This window comes from Salvelinus sp. IW2-2015, unplaced genomic scaffold, assembly GCF_002910315.2.
Source record: "Salvelinus sp. IW2-2015 unplaced genomic scaffold, ASM291031v2 Un_scaffold1989, whole genome shotgun sequence".
NCBI classification, from domain to species: domain Eukaryota; kingdom Metazoa; phylum Chordata; class Actinopteri; order Salmoniformes; family Salmonidae; genus Salvelinus; species Salvelinus sp. IW2-2015.
In genome coordinates, this window is record NW_019943339.1 from 41,789 (window position 1) to 58,124 (window position 16,336).

The 16,336-nt window shown below is 42.9% G+C and overlaps 1 pseudogene; it reads left to right on the top strand.

Moving 5' to 3' along the window:
- Positions 1-16,336, top strand: part of LOC112072652 (neuronal migration protein doublecortin-like) — a 105,215-nt pseudogene that overhangs the window by 20,733 nt on the left and 68,146 nt on the right.

Consider the following 16,336-nt stretch of genomic DNA (forward strand, 5'->3'; position numbering starts at 1 on the left):
GCTTTGTCTCTCTCTGTCTCTCTGTCCTCTGTCTCTCTGTCTCTGTCTCTCTCTCTCTCTTTGCTCTCACTCTCTCTCTCTCTCATAATCCAATGCTCTTAAATGCATGGAGGATTTGACCCCATATCGCTCCCCCATCTCCCCGTCCCTTTTCCGGTATCTTCCCCTTCTCTCCCCTCGCCCAGGGAGAGCTACGTGTGTGGCTCATCGAGGTCTTCAAGAAGCTCGACTACACAGAACGTCACCCCAACTGGTCTGTGAACGTCAAAGCTTCGTCTGCGGCGACGCGCCCCGAGGCTCTCCATCCCCTGGCAGCTCCAAGGCCGGACCTCCAGACACCCGGGACAAGCGGTGAAGGATTTCATCCGTCCAAGCTGGTGACGTGGTGCGGAGCGGGGTGAAGCCCAGGAAGGCTATACGAATACCTCAATAGAAGAACGGCTCATTCATACGAACAGGTCTGACCGACTCAACGGAGGCCATCAAACTGGACTCTGGAGTGGTGAAGCGGATCTATACACTGGAGGGGAAACAGGTGAAGATGGGGGGGGAGGGGTTGGAGGTGGTTTGCTGAACTATGGGGGTTGGCTTTGTCTGCTTTTGGGCAGGTTGTGTGTGTGTGTGTGTGGTGTGTGTGTGTGTGTGTGTGTGTGTGTGTGTGTGTGTGTGTGTGTGTGTGTGTGTGTGTGTGTGTGTGGTGTGTGTGTGTGGTGTTGTGTGTGTGTGGTGTTGTTGTGTTAAAGGCAGGTGAGAGACGCTGGTTTGCGCTGTGGTGGAAGTATAGTGCTTGGAGCGCGTCCTTTGGTCCAATGGGAGAGAGCTAGTTGATGTACAATATCTTGTTTGCTAGTTTTGTTATAGAAGGGAACCAATACAATGTCCTCTCCCTGATTCATTGTGTTGTTGCTATAGAAGGGAACAATCAATGTCCTTCCCTGACTCAGAGTGTTGTTGCTATGAAGGGAAACAATACAATGTCTCTCCCCTGACTCAGAGGTGTTGTTGCTATAGAAGGGACCAACATATGTCCTCTCCCCCTGACTCATTGTGTTTTGCTATAGAAAGGGAACCAATACAAGGTCTCTCCCCTGACTCAGAGTGTTGTTGCTATAGAAGGGAACCAATACAATGTCCTCTCCCCTTGACTCAGAGTGTTGTTGCTATTGAAGGGAACAATACAAGGTCCTCTCCCCTGACTCATTGTGTTGTTGCTAATAGAAGGGAACCAATACAAGGTCCTCTCCCCTGACTCAGAGTGTTGTTGCTATAGAAGGGAACCAATACAATGACTCTCCCTGACTCAGAGTGTTGTTGCTATTGGAAGGGAACCAATAACAAGGTCCTCTCCCTGACTCAGAGTGTGTTGTTGCTATAGGAAGGGAACAATACATGTCCTCTCCCCTGACTCATTGTGTTGTTGTGCTATAGAAGGGAACCATACAATGTCCTTCTTCCCTGACTCAGAGTTTGTTGCTAATAGAAGGGAACAATACAATGTCCTCTCCCTGACTCATGTGTTTGTTGCTATATGAAGGGAACCAATATAATGTGCCTTCCCCTGACTCAGAGTGTTGTTGCTATAGAAGGGAACAATACAATGTCCTCTCCCTGACTCATTGTGTTGTTGCTATAGAAGGGACCATACAATGTCCTCTCCCTGACTCAATTGTTGTTGTTGCTATAGAAGGGAGTCATACAATGTCCTCTCCCCCTGACTCAGAGTGTTTGTTGCTAATAGAAGGGAACCAATACAATGTCCTCTCCCCTGACTCAGAGTGTTGTTGCTATTGAAGGGAACCAATACAAGGTCCTCTCCCCTGACTCATTGTGGTTGTTGCTATAGAAGGGACAATACAAGTCCTTCCCTGACTCAGAGTGTTGTTGCTATAGAAGGGACCAATACAAGGACCTCTTCCCCTGACTCAAGTGTTGTTGCTATTGAAGGACCTACAGGTTCTTCCTGACTATTGGTTGTTGCTATAAGAAGGGAACCAATACAATGTCCTCTCCCCTGACTCATTGTGTTGTTGCTATAGAAGGGACCAATACAATGTCCTCTCCCCTGACTCATTGTGTTGTTGTATAGAAGGGATCAATAAATGTCTTCCTGCTCAGGTTTTGTTCTAAGAAGGGAACCAATACAAGGTCTCTGACTCAGAGTGTTGTTGCTTGGATCATCGTCTCTGTCATTGTGTTGTTCTATAGAAGGAACCAATAAATGTCCTTCCCCTGTTCCTGGTTTATTTTTCAGAGTCTGGCACGGATTAATGGTTGGCATGATTTCGTGGAGATTGTTCTAAGGATGGATAGTATGTTTGGGTTTTAATGTTGTTGTTCCAGAAGAAGAGCTGTGGTATCTCTCAGAGAGAGGGAGGAAGATGCTGTGGTATCTCTCAGAGAGAGGAAGAAGATGCTGTGGTATCTCTCAAGAAGAGGAGGAAGATGCTGTGGTATCTCTAGAGAGAGGAGGAAGATGCTGTGTATCTCTGAGAGAGAGGAGAAAGATGGCTGTGGTATCTTCAGAAGAGAGAGAGATGGAGGAGAGAAATGCTGGTGGTTCTCTCAGAGAGAGGAGGAAGATGCGTGGTATCTCTGAGACGAGGAAGAAGATGCTGTGGTATCTCTCAGAGAAGAGAGGAAGGAAGATGCTGTGGTATCTCTCAGAGAGAGAGGAGAAGATGCCTGTGGTATCTCTCAGAGAGAGAGGGAGAAGAGCTGTGGTATCTCTCAGAGAAGAGGAGGAAGATGCTGTGGTATCTCTCAGAGAGACAGAGGAGGAAGATGCTGTGGTATCTCTCAGAGAGAGGAAGAAGATGCTGTGGTATCTCTCAGAGAAGAGGAGAGATGCGTGGTGTAATCTTCAGAGAGAGGAGGAAGATGCTGTGGTTATCTCTCAGAGAGAGGAGAAGATGCTGTGGTATCTCTCAAGAGAGAAGAGGAAGATGCTGTGGTATTCTCAGAGAGACAGAGGAGGAAGATGCTGTGGTATCTCTCAGAGAGAGGAGAAAAAGATGCGTGGTATCTCTCAGAGAGAGACAGAGGAGGAAGATGCTGTGGTATCTCTCAGACAGAGGAGGAAGATGCTGTGGTATCTCTCAGAGAGAGGAGAAGATGCTGTGGTATCTCTCAGAGAGAGAGAGAGGAGGAAAGATGCTGTGGTATCTCTCTCAGAGAGAGGAGGAAGATGCTGTGGTATGTCTCAGAGAGACAGAGTAAGAAGATGCTGTGGTATCTCTCAGAGAAGGGAGGAAGATGCTGTGGTATTCTCAGAGAGACAGAGTAAGAAGATGCTGTGGTATCTCTCAGAGAGAAGGAGGAAGATGCTGTGGTATCTCTCAGAGAGAGGAGGAAGATGCTGTGGTATCTTCAGAGAGAGAAGAAGATGCTGTGGTATCTCTCAAGAGAGAGGAAGGTGCTGTTGGTATCTCTCAGAGAGAGAGAAGATGCTGTGGTATCTCTCAGAGAGAAAGATGCTGTGGTATCTCTCAGAGAGAGAGGAGGAATGCTGTGGTATCTCTAGAGAGGAGAGATCTGTGTATTCTCAGAGAGACGAGGAGGAAGATGCTGTGGTATCTCTCAAGAGAGAGAGGAGGAAGATGCTGTGGTATCTCTCAGAGAGAGGAGGAAGAATGCTGTGGTATCTCTCAGAGAGAGAGGAAGATGCTGTGGTATATCTCAGAGAGAGGAGGAAGATGCTGTGGTATCTCTCAGAGAGACAGAGTAACACGATGCTGTGGTATCTCTCAGAGAGAGGAGGAAGATGCTGTGGTATCTCTCAGAGAGAGAAGGAAGATGCTGTGGTATCTCTCAGAGAGAGGAAGAAGATGCTGTGGTATTTCTCAGAGATGAGGAAGGTGCTGTGGTATCTTCAGAGAGAGGAAGAAGATGCTGTGGTATCTCTCAGAGAGAGGAGGAAGGTGCTGTGGTATCTCTCAGAGAGAGGAGGAAGATGCTGTGGTATCTCTCAGAGAGAGGAGGAAGATGCTGTGGTATCATATCTATTGGGTGAAAGACCACAGTGTGCCATCACAGCAGCAACATGTGTTACTGTTGCCACAAGAAAGGGCAACCAGTGACGACAAACACCATTGAAATACAACCCATATTTATGTTTACTTATTTTCCCTTTTGTACTTTAACTATTTGCACATCATTATAACACTGTAAATTGCCATAATATGACATTTGAAATGTGTCTATTCTTTAAAACTTGTGAGTGTAATGTTTACTGTTATTTTTTGATCATTTACTTTTGTAAATTATCTATTTACTTGCTTTAGCAATGTAGACATATGTTTCCCATGTCAATAAAGTCCCTTAAATGGAATTGAAATGAGAGAGGGGTAGCTATATCTGTAGTAACTATATCTGCAGTAACTATATCTACAGTAACTATATCTGTAGTAAACTATATCTGTAGTAACTATATCTGCAGTAACTATATCTACAGTAACTATATCTGTAGTAACTATATCTGTAGTAACTATATCTGCAGTAACTATATCTAACAGTAACTATATCTGTAGTAACTATATCTGTAGTAACTATATCTGCAGTAACTATATCTAAGTAACTATATCTGTAGTAACTATATCTACAGTAACTATATCTGTAGTAGCTATATCTGTAGTAACTATATCTACAGTAACTATATCTGCAGTAACTATATCTGTAGTAACTATATCTACAGTAACTATATCTGTAGTAGCTATATCTGTGAGTAACTATATCTGCAGTAACTATATCTGTAGTAACTATATCTGTAGTAAACTATATCTACAGTACTATATCTGTAGTAGCTATATCTGTAAGTAACTATATCTGCAGTAACTAATTTCTAGTAACTATATCTGCAGTAACTATATCTAAACAAGTAGCAATATTTACCGTAACTATATCTGTAGTAACTATATCTACAGTAACTATATCTGTAGTAACTATATCTGCAGTAACTATTTCTGCAGTAACTATATCTGTAGTAACTATATCTGCGGTAACTATATCTGCAGTAGCAATATCTACACGTAACTATATCTGTAGTAACTATATCTGCAGTAACTATATTTGTAGTAACTATATCTGTAGTAACTATATCTGTATTAACTATATCTAGTAACTATATCTGCAGTAACTATATCTGTAGTAACTATATCTGCAGTAATCCATAATCTAGTACTATATCTGTAGTAACTATATCTGAGTAACTATATCTGTAGTAACTATATCTGCAGTAACTATATCTGTAATAACTATATCTGCAGTACTATATCTGTAGTAGCTATATCTGCAGTAACTATATCTGCAGTAACTATATCTGTAGTAACTATATCTGCAGTAACCATATCTGCAGTAACTATATCTGTAGTAATATATCTGCAGTAACTATATTGTAGTAACTATATCTACAGTAACTATATCTACAGTAACCATATCTGCAGTAACTATATCTGTAGTAACTATATCTGCAGTAACTATATTTCTAGTAACTAATATCTACAGTAGCAATATTTACGTAACTATATTGTAGTAACTATATCTGTAGTAACTATTTCTGCAGTAACTATATCTGTAGTAACTATATCTGCAGTAACTAATACTGCAGTAACTATATCTGTAGTAACTATATCTGTAGTAACTATACTGCAGTAACTATATCTGTAGTAACTATATCTGCAGTAACTATTTCTGCAGTAACTATATCTGTAGTAACTATATCTGCAGTAACTATTCTGCAGTAACTATATCTGTAGTAACTATATCTGTGAGTAACTATATTCTGTATTAACTATATCTGCAGTAACTATTTCTGCAGTAACTATATCTGTATAACTATATCTGCAGTAACTATATCTACAGTAACTATATCTGTAGTAACTATATCTGTAGTAACTATATCTGTAGTAACTATATCTGCAGTAACTATTTCTGCAGTAACTATATCTGTAGTAACTATATCTGCAGTAACTATAATCTGTAGTAACTATATCTACAGTAACTATATCTACCGTAACTATATCTGTAGTAACTATATCTGCAGTAAACTATATCTACAGTAACTATATCTGTAGTAACTATATCTGCAGTACTATATCTGTAGTAACTATTTCTACAGTAACTATATCTACAGTAAACTATATCTGTAGTAACTATATCTGCAGTAACTATATCTGCAGTAACTATATCTGTAGTAACTAATATCTGCAGTAACTATATTTATAGTAACTATATCTACAGTAGCAATATCTACCGTAACTATATCTGCAGTAACTATATTTATAGTAACTATATCTACAGTAACTATATTCTACCGTAACTGTATCTGTAGTAACTATATCTGCAGTAACTATATCTGTAGTAACTATATCTGTAGTAACTATATCTGCAGTAACTATATCTGCAGTAACTAGTTCTGCAGTAACTAGATCTGTAGTAACTATATCTGTAGTAACTATATCTGCAGTAACTTATCTGTAGTAACTATATCTGTAGTAACTATATCTGCAGTAACTATATCTGCAGTAACTATATCTGTAGTAACTATATCTGCAGTAAACTATATCTGTAGTAACTAATATCTGTAGTAACTATATCTGTAGTAACTATATCTGCAGTAACTATATCTGTAGTAACTAATCTGAGTAACTATATCTGTAGTAAACTATATCTGCAGTAACTATATCTGTAAGTAACTATATCTAAGTAACTATATCTGTAGTAACTATATCTGTATAACTGTATCTGCAGTAACTCTATCTACAGTAACTATATCTGTAGTAACTATATCTGCGGTAACTATATCTGTGGTAACTATATCTGTAGTAACTATATCTACCTGCAGCACTTCACTGAAGAGACTAAAATAACTCAATGTGTGATCATTGATATTCCACCCTCTCTCTCTCTCTCTCTCTCTCTCTCTCTCTCTCTCTCTCTCTCTCTCTCTCTCTCTCTCTCTCTCCTCTCTCTCTCTCTCTCTCTCTCTCTCTCTCCTCTCTCTCTCTCTTCTCTCTCTCTCTCTCTCTCTCTCTCTCTCTCTCTCTCTCTCTCTCTCTCTCTCTCTCTCTCTCTCCTCTCTCTCTCTCTCTCTCTCTCTCTCTCTCTCTCTCTCTCTCTCTCCTCTCTCTCTCTCTTCTCTCTCTCCTCTCCTCTCCTTCATCTCTCTCTAATCTATCTATCACAGACACACAGACACACACACACACAGCATCTTGTCTCCTCTCATGTTTAGTGCCGACAGGTAAACAGAGGACACTACCATCTGTTTGAGAGGCTTCAATAGAGGCAAAAAGAAGGTTCTGGAAGGACAGAATGGAGATAGCTCTTAATGGCCCTGACCATGCTGTCTGTTTCACAAGCCATTGTGGTTGAGCCAGATCAGATACTCTCTCTCTCTCCCTGATCTCCGCTCTCTTTATGCCAGCAAGGAGTGTGTGTACTGCTGTGATGTTTGTGTGTGTGTGCGTGTATGTGCGTGCGTGAGCGTTGTTGTGTGTGTGTGTGTCTGTGTGTGTGTGTGTGTGTGTGTGATGGGATGGTGTGTGTGATGGGGTTGTGACAGGGTTGGGTGGCTCCCTGCTGTGTGACACTGTGTCACCTTTCCATCTCTCACACCATGCTCTTTATCTGCCTCTCCTCAGCTCTCTTTCTCCCCTCCATTACTACATTCACAAAGTATTCATACCTCTTGTTCCCCTCCATTACTGCCTTCACAAAGTATTCATACCCCTCAACTTATTCCACATGTTGTTGTGATACAACCTGAATTCAAAATGGATTAAAAMAAWTTTTTTTTTTATCACCCATCTACAATACCCCATAATGACAAAGTGAAAACATGCTTTAGAAGTTTTTGTATATTTATTGAAATTGAAATCCAGAAAGATCTCATTTACATAATTATTCACACCCCTGAGTCAATACTTTGTAGAAGTGCTTTTGGCAGCGATTACAGATGTGAGTCTTTCTGGGTAAGACTCTAAGAGCTTTCCACAACCTTGATTATGCAATATTTGCCCATTCATTTAAAAAATATATATTCTTCAAGCTCTGTCTAATTGGTTGTTGATCATTACTAAACAACCATTTTCAGGTATTGCCATAGATTTTCAAGTAGATTTAAGTCAAAACTGTAACTCGGGCCACTCAGGAACATTCACTATCTTCTTGGTAAGCAACTCCAGTGTTGATTTGGCCTTGTGTTTTAGGTTATTGTTCTGCTGAAATGTGAATTCATCGTCCAGGGTCTGGTGGAAAGCAGACTGAACCAGGTTTTCCTGAACCTGGATTTTGCCTGTGCTTATCGCCATTCTTTTAATTGTTTTATCCTGAAAATCTCCCCAGTCCTTAACGATTTCAAGCATACCCATAACATGATGCAGCCACTCCTATGCTTGAAAATATGAAGGGTGGTACTCAGTRATGTGCTGTATTGAATTTGCCYCAAACATAACACTTTGTATTCAGGACAAAAAGTTAATTGCTTTGCCACATTTTTTGCAGTATTACTTTGGTGCCTTGTTGCAAACAGGATGCATGTTTTGGAATATTTTTTATTCTGTAAAGTTTTCCTTATTTTCACTATAGTTTTTGAAGGCACTGTACATCTTCTTCAAATGTTTATATTTGGTTGCATTGACAACCAAACACTATTCAATATCCAGCTTTTTTTTACAAAATAATAATTAATATGTTGGATTCACGTCTCCATCTCAACCAAAAATCTAAGTTAAAGAATATAACTACATCTAATCTAACTTGAAATGCACTTTAAAAAAAGTTTGATTTGTTTCAGTTCTATTGTTGGATTTTTTTTTATTTGGATGGAGACGTCAATCAACAATATTCACGATTAACTTGAAGATTACATTTGAAATCAACCAAATTAATATGTAATGTCTATTTTTTTGTTGAACTCTGGGTTGACTTGAAACAATAGCTGTTAAACTCTGTTGAATCTATTCTTTAGAATGAATTCAATAGCGACAGTGAATATATTTAGTTATTAAAGCGATCTCTCAATAATCATTCTCACAGATAACACACCGGTAGTAGTCAATGACAAATATCAAAACTAAGCTAGCTAGGCTTGGTTAACCTGGATGGGAGACCAAATGGATAGCTGTAGATAGACCAACTCTCCAGTAGGAGGTGCTGTAGATACATCAACTCTCTAGTAGGAGGTGCTGTAGATAGATCAACTCTCCAGTAGGAGGTGCTGTAGATACATCAACTCTCCAGTAGGAGGTGCTGTAGGTAGATCAACTCTCCAGTAGGAGGTGCTCGTAATCCGATAACTTCTCAGTAGGAGGTGCTGTAGATAGATCAACTCTCCAGTAGGAGGTTGCTGTAGATACATCAACTCTCCAGTAGGAGGTGCTGTAGATACATCAACTCTCCAGTAGGAGGTGCTGTAGATAGATCAACTCTCCAGTAGGAGGTGCTGTAGATAGATCAACTCTCAGTAGGAGGTGCGGTAGATACATCAACTCTCCAGTAGGAGGTGCTGTAGGTAGATCAACTCTCCAGTGGAGGTGCTGTAGACAGATCAAACCTCCAGTAGGAGGTGCTGTAGACAGCAACTCTCCAGTAGGAGGTGCTGTAGATAGATAACTCTCCAGTAGGAGGTGCTGTAGAGAGATCAACTCTCCAGTAGGAGGCGCTGTAGATAGATCATCTCTCCAGTAGGAGGTGCTGTAGATGACCAACTCTCCAGTAGGAGGTGCTGTAGGTAGATCAACTCTCCAGTAGGAGGTGCTGTAGATAGATCAACTCTCCAGTAGGAGGTGCTGTAGATAGATCAACTCTACAGTAGGAGGTGCTGTAGATAGCCCAACTCTCTAGTAGGTGGTGCTGTAGATAGACCAACTCTCCAGTCGGAGGTCTGTAGATAGATCAACTCTCCAGTGAGGGTGCTGTAGGTAGATCAACTCTCCAGTAGAAGGCGCTGTAGATAGACCAACTCTCCAGTAGGAGGTGCTGTAGATACATCAACTCTCCAGTAGGAGGTGCTGTAGATAGATCAAACTCTCCAGTAGGAGGTGCTGTAGATAGATAACTCTCTAGTAGGAGGTGCTGTAGACAGATCAACTCTCCAGTAGGAGGTGCTGTAGATAGATCAACTCTCTAGTAGGAGGTGCTGTAGATAGATCAACTCTCCAGTAGGAGTGCTGTAGACAGATCAACTCTCCAGTAGGAGGTGCTGTAGATAGACCAACTCTCTAGTAGGAGGTGCTGTATCTCAGTAGGAGGTGCTGTAGATAGATCAACTTCCAGTAGGAGGTGCTGTAGGTAGATCAACTCTCAGTAGGAGGTGCTGTAGATAGATCAACTCTCCAGTAGGAGTGCTGTTCTCAGTAGGAGGTGCTGTAGATAGATCAACTCTCCAGTAGAGGTGCTGTAGTAGATCAACTCTCCAGTAGGAGGTGCTGTAGATAGATCAACTCTCCAGTAGGAGGTGCTGTAGGTAGATCAACCTCTCCAGTAGGAGGTGCTGTAGATAGATCAACTCTCCAGTAGGAGGTGCTGTAGATAGCCACACTCTCCAGTAGGAGGTGCTGTAGATAGATCAACTCTCCAGTAGGAGGTGCTGTAGACAGATCAACTCTCCAGTAGGAGGTGCTGTCAAGCCTATAGTTCTTTCTGATAGTGGATATAACGTTGAAGATTTGACATTGTTTCAAAGGTACAAGGTTTGTCTATGTAAAAAATTAATCTTAGAATGATGACAAAATCATGTGATTGAAATTCCACCTTTAAACTTTAACTTTAATAACTGACAAATTACATTGAAACAATGTTGATTCAACCAGTTTGTGCCCAGTGGGCTGGCACCCTATTCCCATATAGTGCACTACTTTTGACCCGAGCCCTATGGGCCGGTAGGGAATAGGGAGCAGGGTGCCATTTCAGACACAGCGTTATGGATGCTGTTTCTCTCCAGTTCAACCTCAGTCACAGTCACAGGAGGTAAGACTATTATGGGTTATATATAGACCAGCCGCCATTGATTGGGCCCGTAGGCATGGTAACAGGCTGCCAGATGGGCTGGGATGGGTCGGGCTCGGAACCAGCTCAGTCAGTGACTAAGAGTGTGTGGGTGTGGGTGTGGTTTGTGTGTGTGTGTTTTATGTGTGTGTGTGTGTGTTTATATGTGTGTGTGTGTGTTTATATGTGTGTGTGTGTGTGTGTGTGCTGTGTGTGATGTCTCCGTTATGCAATTATGAATTGAGTGAACAAGAGGGAAAAGGGGGGATGAGCTAGGAAGAGAGGAGAGATGGAGGGGAGAGGAAAACTGAAAGAGAAGAGAAAATGCAGGCAGTGGTTGCGTGAGGTGAGGTAGAGAAAGAGGGACAGGTAGAGATGAAGGGTGTCAGGGGAAAATTACAGCAGAGGGTCCCCCCTCCACCCTCCCCCGAGCACACCATCTTCATGTTTAAGTGGCTGTATCGCATTAGTGAAAACCAAGACTGTTCTCAGGGCAGAACTGCTAGTTTTAACTAGCAGAAATACCTTTTCGTAGTAGGTTAGGACAACTTAAGCAGCAGGTTAGGATAATTAAAGTGGCAGGTTAGGAGAATAAGGGTAAGGTTAGGAAAAGGGTTAGGGTTAGCTAAAATGCTACAATTGTCCGCGACTCAAACACTACAACTAGGTCTACCCTGAGAGCAGTGTTGGTTTCCGCTAGTACGATGCTGCGCTTGTGTGACACTTGATATTCTGGATTTGTCTATGTGATTAAAATGTGGGTCAAACAGGAAATAAAAGTATTCTCAGAGTTTTTCAGGGTCGAAAGACAATGTCTACTGGCGTCCTAGCTAGCTAGCTACCGGCGTCAGCCCCTCCTCCCGCCTGCTGTGTACCGGAGTCTAGCACACAGTCCTTTGCTCCCGCCTGCCGAATACTTGCCCTCACCGTTGTTAACAGAACTGCGGGAAAGCAGTGACCGACAGGCGGAGGTGAAGGACACACTGTCACCGGTGTCTTAGCCAGCTAGCTTCCGGTGTCCTAGCCAGCTAGCTACCGGTGTCTAAGCCAGCTAACTACCGGTGTTCTAGCCAGCTAGCTATCGGTGTCTTAGCCAGCTAGCAACCGGTGTCTTAGCCAGCTAGCTACCAGTGTCTTAGCCAGCTAGCTACCGGTGTCCTAGCCAGCTAGCTACCGGTGTCTTAGCCAGCTAACTCGTGTTCTAGCCAGCTAGCTTACCGGTGTCTTAGCCAGCTAGCTACGGTGTCCTAGCCAGCTAGCTATACGGTGTCTTGTGCCGCTAGCTTACGTCGCGATAGTGTGTCTTAGCCAGCTATTACCGGTGTTCCTAGCCATAGATACACAATTAACACTTCTCCGATAGGTGGGTTTTTATGTGTGTTTACCCTGCGCTACACCAGTGGGTGGTTGGTACCCTATAACCTAGAGGAACTAGAGCCTGGTATGTGTCACACGTGGTAGTGAATAGGTGAAAGGTTGCAGTTTGTAAACTCAAGGTAATCCCATGGTGAATTCACATCCCCTTTAAATGAGGCTTCCAGACTCAATTTGTCAGTAACGAGAGAGTGAGAGGAAGAGGGAAGGAGAGAGAGAGGGAGAGAGGGGAGGAGAGAGAGGGAGAGAGGGAAGGAGAGAGAGAGAGAGAGAGAGAGAGAGAGGAGAGAGGGAAGGAGAGAGAGGGAGGAGAGAGAGAGAGGGAGAGAGGGAAGGAGAGAGAGGAAGGAGAGAGAGAGAGAGGAGAGAGGGAGAAGGGAGAGAGAGAGAGGGAGAGGTGAATGAGAGGGAGAGGGAAGGAAAGAGAGGGAAGGAGAGAGAGAGGGAGAGGGGAGAGGGAAGGAGAGAGGGAGAGGGGAATGAGAGGGAGAGGGAGAGGGAAGGAGAGAGAGAGGTAGCTGGAGAGGGAAGGAGAGAGAAAGAGTAGAGGGAGAGAAAGGAAAATGTGTGCATGATAACCTTACCCTGGGCATTATTTCCAAAACATCAGTTAATTTCCAGCTAAATACTCTCTGGAAGTTTCATATGAAACTAGAGCTACGATTGCATCCCAAATGGCATCCTATGCCCTATATAGTGCACTGCTTTTCACCAGAGCCCTCTATAAGATGTGTTATTCAGCTTAGTGTGTGTTTGTCATAGAGGACGGATGCTAGTCTGTTAGAAGTAGGTTTCTGGCCAGCTAGGGAGATGATGATGATTGCTGCTGAGGATTCTCTGTAGACCCTGACAGACCTACAAGCATAGACCACTTCTCTATGTCGCAGTAAAGAGAAACGTCGGAGTAACTTTAGACTCCTCATAATGAGGCTGGAGACAGTGGGCCACGGCCTATATGTTCACCATCTACATATGACATATATTCATTCCCTCATTCTCATGTTCTTCATATGACATCATATCTCATTTCCTCATTCTCATGTTCTACATATGACTCATATCTCAATTCCTCATTCTCATGTTCTACATATGACATCATATCTCAGTCCCTCATTCTCATGTCTACATATGAATCGTACTCACCCTCATTCCATGTTCTACATATCATCGTATCTCAACCCTCATTTCTCATGTTCTACATATGACATATGAAATCATATCTCATTCCCTCATTCTCATGTTCTACATATGAACATCATATCTCACTCCTCATTCCGATGTTCTCTTTGTCGACTCACTGATCACCTCAGTACAGAACAATTCAGTTCAGTTCTGTTCTGCTCTGCTCGGTTCTGTTCCATTCTGCTTGCTGCTGTTCAGTTCTGTTTTGTTCAGTTCTGTCTTGTTCAGTTCAGTTCTGTTCAGTTCTGTTTTGTTCAGTTTTCTGTTCAGGTCAGTTCAATTCAGATCAATTCAGTTCTGTTCAGTTCTGTTTTGTTCAGTTCAGTTCTGTTCTGTTTTGTTAGGTCAGTTCAATTCAGTTCTATTCAGTTTCTGTTTTGTTCAGTTCTATTCAGTTCTGTTCAGTTCTCTTTTTTCAGTTCTGTTCTGTTCTGTTCAGTTCTGTTCTGTTCAGTTCTGTTCTGTCAGTTCTTGTTTTGTTCAGTTCTGTTCTGTTCTGTTCTGTTTGTTCTGTTCTGTTCAGTTCAGTTCTTGTCGTTTTGTGGCCATGGCCTACATCTACATGTCTCGTGTTTCTGCTGATTTACTGGAGATTTACAATGCAAATTAGTTCAGTTATATCCTTTCAGTGTAGTTTAGTTCTGGTCTGTTTAATTTAGTTCAGCCATTCCATATCGATGCTATGTCTTTCACTACGCTAGAGAGAGAGAGACTGTTTGAAATATGTAATGTGATCTTTGTGTCTGTCGGTGTTTGAGCACTGTGTGGCTGTGTTTGGGTCTGTGTGGCTGTGTGTGGCTGTGTGGCTGTGGGTCTGTGGCTGTGTGTGGCTGTGGTCTGTGTGGCTGTGGGTCTGTGGGTCTGTGCCTGTTGGGGCTGTGGGTGGGTCTGTGTGGCTGTGTGTGGCTGTGGGGCTGTGGGTCTGTGGCTGTGTGTGGCTGTGGGGCTGTGTTGGTCTGTGTGGCTGTGGTTGGGCTGTGGGGCTGTGGGTCTGTGTGTGGCTGTGGGCTGTGTGGCTGTGGGTCTGTGGTCTGTGCTTGTATGGGGCTGTGTGTGGGTCTGTGGGGCTGGTGTGTGGCTGTGGGGTGTGGGTCTGTGTGGCTGTGTGTGGCTGTGGGTCTGTGGGTCTGTGGCTGGTGTGTGGTCTATGGGGCTGTGTGGCTGTATAAAATATAATCAACATGTAAAAGTGTTGGTCCCATGTTTATGAGCTGAAATATAAAGAGTCCTGACATTTTCCATACGCACAAAACGCCTATTCCTCTCAAATTTTGTGCACACATTTTCACCTGACAGGTGTGGCATATCAAGAAGCTGATTAAAAACATGATCATTACACAGGTGCACCTTGTGCTGGGGACAATAAAAGGACATTCTAAAATGTGCAGTTTTTGTCACACAACACAATGCAAAGATGTCTCAAGTTTTGAGGGAGCGTGCAATTGGCATGCTTACTACAGAAATGTCACCAGAGCTGTTGCCAGAGAATTTAATGTTATTTTTCTACCATAAGCCGCTTGCAACGTCGTTTTAGAGAAGTTTGGCAGTACGTCCAACCGACTCTCAACCACAGACCACGTGTATGTCACGATTGTCCAAGGGAGACAGAGAGGACCAAGGCGCAGCGTGTAAAAATATATCCTTTCTTTATTTAGGAGATGAACGAACGAAGCAAAACAACAAATAGACGACCGGAAGCTATAACCGAACAAAATGCAAACATGCAACCTAGACACAGACACAGACCTAAGAAATGACCCAACAAAAACATGATGCTATGGCTGCCTAAAATATGGCTCCCAATCAGAGACAAATGAAAGACATCTGTCTCTGATTGAGAACCACTCAGGCACCATAGACATACCTAGAAACATTCACTCAACCATAGAAATACCTAGAAACATTCACACAACACAAACCCATACACTAAACCCAACACCCCTTTTCCATATAACCACCGAAACGAGACAAAACAAAAACATTCCCATGTCACACCCTGACCTAACTAAAATAATAAAGAAACAAAGATAACTAAGGCCAGGGTGTGACAGTGTAACTACGCCAGCCCAGGACCTCCACATCTGGCGTCTTCACCGTTGGATCATTGAGCCGAGGTTATCTGACCAGCCACCAGGACAGCTGATGAAACTGTGGGTTTTGCACAACTGAAGAATTTCTGCACAAACTGTCAGACACCGTCTCAGGGAAGCTCATCTGCTCGTCGTCCTCACCAGGGTCATGACCTGACTGCAGTTTGGCGTCGTAACCGACATCAGTGGGTAAATGCTCACCTTTGATGGCCGCTGACACGCTGGAGAAGTGTGCTCTTTACATAATCCCAGTGTCAACTATACTGGGCAGATGGCAGACAGAGTTTATAGAGTTGTGTGGGTGAGCGGTTTGCTGATGTCAACGTTGTGAACAGAGTGCCATGGTGGCGGTGGGTTATGGTATGGGCAGGCAGCATAAGCTACGAGAACGAACAAAATTGCATTTTATCGATGGAATTTGAATACACAAAGACACCGTGACGAGATCTGAGGCCCATTGTCGTGCCATTCATCCACCGCCATCACCTCATGTTTCAGAATGATAAAACACATCCCCATGTCGAAAGGATCTGTACACAATTCTCACCAGACATGTCAGCTATTGAGCATGTTTGGGATGCTCTGGATCAATGGTTACAACAGCGTGTTCCAGTTCCCGCCAATATCCAGAAACTTCACACAGCCATTGAAGAGAAGTGGGACAACATTCCACAGGCACAATCAACACCTGATCAACTCTATGGAAG